The 6472-nt window shown below is 41.9% G+C and overlaps 1 pseudogene; it reads right to left on the bottom strand.

Moving 5' to 3' along the window:
* Positions 1-1085: 1085 nt before the first annotated feature.
* Positions 1086-1238, bottom strand: LOC125153847 (uncharacterized; annotated as a pseudogene).
* Positions 1239-6472: the final 5234 nt, after the last annotated feature.

Raw genomic sequence — 6472 nt, 5'->3', positions numbered from 1 at the left:
AGGTGGAGGTCACTGAGGGCACCAATGAGCTGGTGGTGACTTATAGAGTCCATGAACAGTGATAAAGGGGATCTGTGGGGGAGGGCATGCAGGGTGGACCTGGTAAAAGAGGAGGTCCTCTTGCAACCATAAGGACCTACAGAACAGAAGCGACAGGTATGTTGGTATGACAGACAGAAGTAGAACGCCCACAGGAGCTGAAACACAATGAAGCAGGTGTCAGCACCTGGCCCCTTGTTCATTCACGGATTCTAGTAGAATGCAGCATCAGGGCCAGAAAACTCTACCCTCCCACGAGATCCCACTTACAACCTGAAGGTCTCACGAGGACCTCCTATGAGGTCCCACCTACAGCCTGAAGGTACCAGATGCACAAGGATAAACTACTGTCTCCACACATCACTGCACATGTTTACAAATGCAGAAAGCCAAGGAATCATATTCTTGAAGATTGATGGCAGTAATGCCAGTCTAATAAAGTAATGTATTCCAGAGAGGCAGGCATCTGTGTTCAGGACACCCCTCTTCCACCAGATCTGCAGACTTTTTACTTACACATTGAGAACAGACAAAACATGAAGGAATGAAAGAAAAGCCCAGCACCACACAGAGATTCAGGGCCACCCCAGGGTCAAAGCTCAAATTGCCATCCCATTCATGTCCTTACTCTGCTTCCCTCACTGACAAAGACATCTTCTGTGCAAGGGCACAGAGACCTCTGAGGAGATGGGGATTCCTGGAGTCCTGCAGGGGTCTAGAAATGTGTTTTCTGAGAGAAACACGTTACCTGTGCACATTCATTGGTCTCAAGAGTGTTTACCTTAATTCACAGGTAATTCAGCTTTTAAATACAATATGAATTGCAGAGCTATTTTGTCCCATTGTAAAAGGGAGGTAGAAATTCTACGTAAAAGAATGAACAGAAACATGTCTCAATTTCAGGTGTAAAACTCCCATAAGGCATCATGAGACAAAGTACCAGTTGCAACTGTTCCCGGGACACAAGAGAACCTGCTCATATAAATACAACTGAAGAACTCTGTGAGTTACTGGCCCTGCAGGTAATCACTGATTCTCTCCCTTCACGACTGAAGTTCCACGTACATTTTCGATTACACATGCCGCTTCTGAAAATTCAGAGTATTTCCACCTAGGGGACAACTGGAGAAATTCTCAATGAGCAATAATCGTGCCTCGGATAAACCTCATTGGCTATGATACTGCCACTGCGCAAAGCTTGGGAGAACTTCTCTATTGCACATTGACCAACACAGAAGGACCAGTAATGAGTTCTGAAATTTAACTAAGAACCCTCAACACTGCACAAAGCACACAATATAATGTTGGAAAGTGTTGTTATCTTTTCCAGTCACGAGGCTCATAGCAGACATTCTGAACAAATTCATGGCCTACTCTGAAATAGGAAAAAAAATGAAAATAATCAGGATAATCCCATGCAAAGAAGGTGAGAAAGGTGTCCCATGCTCCAGAAGACTTGAGGGTGCAGTGAAGTGTCATTCTCCTCAAGTTATTTCCACAAACACAAAGTGATAGCCACGTGGTCCTCCGCCTCCACACACTTGTGGCGTCCAGAGGCAGTAGCTAACATGATGATCTTAAACTGGAGAAGTCTGGAGGCTTGTGAGGATGTAAATCAAACAGTAAAAATACCAGAGGGCATAGAAAACCAGACAAGGTCAGATAAAAGTTTCCAGAAAGCATTGCAACTGAAATAGGCAACAGAATTTACCTTGTCTTTCTCTGCATCCATGGTAGAGACACAACTGATACTCCCCATGGGAGTTGCACCATGTCCTAGGTCTCATAAAAGATGGAGGGGGATGGAAGTTGATTCTGACTTGCATAGACTGTGTGCAAGAAAAACAAACCATCCACAACATGTTTCATTATATTCAACTCTTTCACATTCTCATGTCCCGTACTAGGGGCAGAGGGTTTTTCAGGTGCCTCGGGTGACCCTTGAGGACAAGAGGGAGATCTGATCCTGTCCTTTGAGGAAGGTCTACATGGCCCTGGTTCAGGAGTTTTTATAACTAATCAAGCATCTGTGAACAGTTCAGGTCTCAACTAGCTAGAAATAAAGTTAGGGGTGTGTTTCATCCCTCAGAGAGCCCAGCACATGGTCTCTGTACAAGCTACATCCTAGGGAGTGCTATGTCTGTCAGCATGTATAAGGCCTCTTTCCTTCTCAGAGACATGTGTTGCCCAGCTCACTGGGTGGAAACGACTGCCCATTTCATTCATTTCCTGAGAATTTTGAAGCACATTACACTGTCCTCACTCAGGCTAACCTGAAAGCCCTGTGGTGCCATCACTGCATCCTCTCCAAACACTCAACAAGTAAAAAGACAAAACGTGTTTTATAAGTCAACTCATACTGTTTCAATCATCTTTCCAGATGGTGGAAGTGGAGGGTGAGGTCCCAGAGGCCACCAGGTTGGAGAAGTTGGTGGTGGCCCAAAGATCCTGGATGGTGATAAAGAGCAGCCCAACGGGGTATGACACGGAGGGCACTTCTGAGAAAGGAGGAACTGTTCTGGAAGCCATTTTGACATGCCGGACAGAAATTAAACTTTTGAGATGTGTTAGAGTAAAAGGTGAAAAATCCAACACCAACACTAACATACCTGAACCCCAGTGAAGCCGGAATGGCACCTCTCTCCTTCCCCTCCACCTGGTTTCAACAGGGCAGCATTACTGCCACAAAACTCCACCCTTCCCAATGGGTCCAACCTAGAGCTTCTAGGCATTTGTGGAGACAAAGCAGTGCATTGCTGGCAGCAAGCATGGTACTAGCTGTGCCTGAAAATGTAGGGAAGGAAGTGGCTACTCTTAAAGGATCAGGGGGATAATTACAGACTACTAAAGAAAGTCTGTTTCACACACACAGGCTTCTATTTCCAGGACTACTCTCTATCCAGCCCTTCACCACTTCAACAGCTACGTCTTGGCATAATAAGAGCTGAAATGGTGAGGAAGAATTTTGTTTTCATATCATTCGTTTACATCTTTAATCCATTTCAAGTTAATTCTTGGAGTGATGTAACATAAGGTGCTAAGCTTTAATCTTATACATGTGACTATCCAATTTTCCCAGCTCCAGTTATTCAAGAGACTACTCTTCTCCACTGAGTATTCTTGACTCCCTTGTCAAATACTAGTTGACTGTGCATGCATGGCTTTAGTTTGGGCTCTCAATTTCCATTCCATTGTCTTGTGTGTGTGTGCCTATGCCAATGACATAACTGATTTCTTTGTGTTAGAATGCAGCTTGAAATCAAGAAGTGTGATGCCACCTGTTTTGTTCTTTCTTGCATTGGCTACTTGGGGTCTTTTTGTGGTTCCAAATACATTTGAAGATATGTGTTTCTAATTGCATAAAACTTACATCGGAGTCTTGATAGAGATTGCACTGAATCTCTAGAGGGCTTTGGGTAGTATGGGCATTGTATCTATATTAATTCCACTGACAGATGGACATGGGATGGCTTTTCACTGACTTGTGTGTTCTCCTGTTTCTTTTTTTTTATATATATATGAAATTTATTGTCAAATTGGTTTCCATACAACACCCAGTGCTCATCCCAAAAGGTGCCCTCCTCAATACCCATCATCCACCCTCCCCTCCCTCCCACCCCCCATCAACCCTCAGTTTGTTCTCAGTTTAAGAGTCTCTTATGCTTTGGCTCTCTCCCACTCTAACCTCTTTTTCTTTTTCCTTCCCCTCCCCCATGGGTTCCTGTTAAGTTTCTCAGGATCCACATAAGAGTAAAACCATATGGTATCTGTCTTTCTCTGTATGGCTTATTTCACTTAGCATCACACTCTCCAGTTCCATCCACGTTGCTACAAAAGGCCATATTTCATTTTTTCTCATTGCCACGTAGTACTCCATTGTGTATATAAACCACAATTTCTTTATCCATTCATCAGTTGATGGGCATTTAGGCTCTTTCCATAATTTGGCTATTGTTGAGATTGCTGCTATGAACATTGGGGTACAAGTGCCCCTATGCATCAGTACTCCTGTATCCCTTGGATAAATTCCTAGCAGTGCTATTGCTGGGTCATAGGGTAGGTCTATTTTTAATTTTCTGAGGAACCTCCACACTGCTTTCCAGAGCGGCTGCACCAGTTTGCATTCCCACCAACAGTGCAAGAGGGTTCCCGTTTCTCCACATCCTCGCCAGCATCTATAGTCTCCTGATTTGTTCATTTTGGCCACTCTGACTGGCGTGAGGTGATACCTGAGTGTGGTTTTGATTTGTATTTCCCTGATAAGGAGCGACGCTGAACATCTTTTCATGTGCCTGTTGGCCATCCGGATGTCTTCTTTAGAGAAGTGTCTATTCATGTTTTCTGCCCATTTCCTCACTGGGTTATTTGTTTTTCGGGTGTGGAGTTTGGTGAGCTCTTTATAGATTTTGGATACTAGCCCTTTGTCCGATATGTCATTTGCGAATATCTTTTCCCATTCCGTTGGTTGCCTTTTAGTTTTGTTGGTTGTTTCCTTTGCTGTGCAGAAGCTTTTTATCTTCATAAGGTCCCAGTAATTCACTTTTGCTTTTAATTCCCTTGCCTTTGGGGATGTGTCGAGTAAGAGATTGCTACGGCTGAGGTCAGAGAGGTCTTTTCCTGCTTTCTCCTCTAAGGTTTTGATGGTTTCCTGTCTCACATTTAGGTCCTTTATCCATTTTGAGTTTATTTTTGTGAATGGTGCGAGAAAGTGGTCTAGTTTCAACCTTCTGCATGTTGCTATCCAGTTCTCCCAGCACCATTTGTTAAAGAGGCTGTCTTTTTTCCATTGGATGTTCTTTCCTGCTTTGTCAAAGATGAGTTGGCCATACGTTTGTGGGTCTAGTTGTGGGGTTTCTATTCTATTCCATTGGTCTATGTGTCTGTTTTTGTGCCAGCTATACTGTTTTCAAGCCCAGCGATTAATTTTATGACTATTATTCTAAAATTCACTTTCTGTTATATTATTTAAATCCTTTTTGATCAGCTCATTAGCTGTTGTTATTTCCTGGAGATTCTTCTGAGGGGAATTCTTCCGCTTGGCCATTTTGGATAGTCCCTGGCGTGGTGAGGACCTGCAGGGCACTTCTCCTGTGCTGTGGTGTATAACTGGAGTTGGTGGGCGGAGTCTCCTGTTTCTTTCATACAAATTGAATTTCTTCCATTTCTGCACACAGGTTTTACAGTTTTCTGTAGAGAGGTCTTTCACTTCCTTAGCTAAATTTATTCCTATAAATTTTATTGGTTTTGATGCTATTGTAAATGGGATTGTTTTCTTTCCCTCTTAGATAATTTGGTTAGTGTATAGGAATGCTACAGAATTTGATATGTGACTTTCTATTTTGGAACTTTATTGCATTTCTTGATTAGATATGAACAGGTTCTTTTACATTAAACTTTTTATTTCATTCCTTTACCTTAGTTTTAAAAAATCATGTTATTTGGGAATACCTGACACACTGTGTTACATTAGTTTCAGATGAACAACATAGTGATGGGACAAGTGTATACATGCTGCTATGCTAACACAGGTGTAGCTATCATCTCTCACCATGCATCACCACTCCAGTACCATTCTCTATTTTCCCTATGCTATGTCTTCTACCTGTGATTTATTCATTCCATAAACAGAAACTTGCATCAACCAATCCCCTTCACATATCTAGGGCATCGTTGTCTTGTGCCTGATCTTAGAGGAAAATCTTTCACAATCTCACTATTGAGTATTATGTTAGCTGTGGGCTTCACATACATGGCCTTTCTTATGTTGAGATATGTTCCTTCTACACAGAATTCTAAAGAGATTTTTAGCACAAATGGATACCAAATTTTCTCAGAACTTTTTTTTCTGTGTCTATTGACATCGTCACATGAGTTTTCTTTTTAATTTTTAAAATGTATTTATTTATTTTAGGTTAAATTTATTTATGTATTTCTTTAGAATTTATTTGTTCAAGTTTTTAATTAAATTCCAGTTGGTTAACATACAGTGTAGTGTTAGTTTCAGGTATAGAATGTGGTCATCCATCACTTACATACCACACCAAGTGTTCCTCGCTACTAGCGCCCTTCTTAGCCCATCACCCATTAAACCCATCCCCCTGCCCACCTCCCTTCTAGTAACCCTGCCTTTGCTATTTATACTTAAGATTCTGGTTTCTGGTTGATTTTTTTTTCATTCAAGTATGTGAGGAGTCACATTTATTGATTTGCATTTCTGAAACATCCTTCCTTTACAGGGAAAAAAGCCCTTCATCACGGTCAATGATCCTTTTAGGGTGATGCTGAATTTGGTTTGCTTGTATATTATTGGGAATTATTCATCTATATTCATCACGGGGATACTGGCCTATAGTTTTCTGTTCAAGTAGTATCCTCTTCTGGATTCCTACCAGGGTATTCCAGTCTCATGAAATGAGTTTGGAGGTGTTTATCC

Source organism: Prionailurus viverrinus, chromosome E2 (genome assembly GCF_022837055.1).
Source record: "Prionailurus viverrinus isolate Anna chromosome E2, UM_Priviv_1.0, whole genome shotgun sequence".
Classification (NCBI taxonomy): domain Eukaryota; kingdom Metazoa; phylum Chordata; class Mammalia; order Carnivora; family Felidae; genus Prionailurus; species Prionailurus viverrinus.
This window is presented reverse-complemented; position numbering and strand designations above follow the sequence as displayed.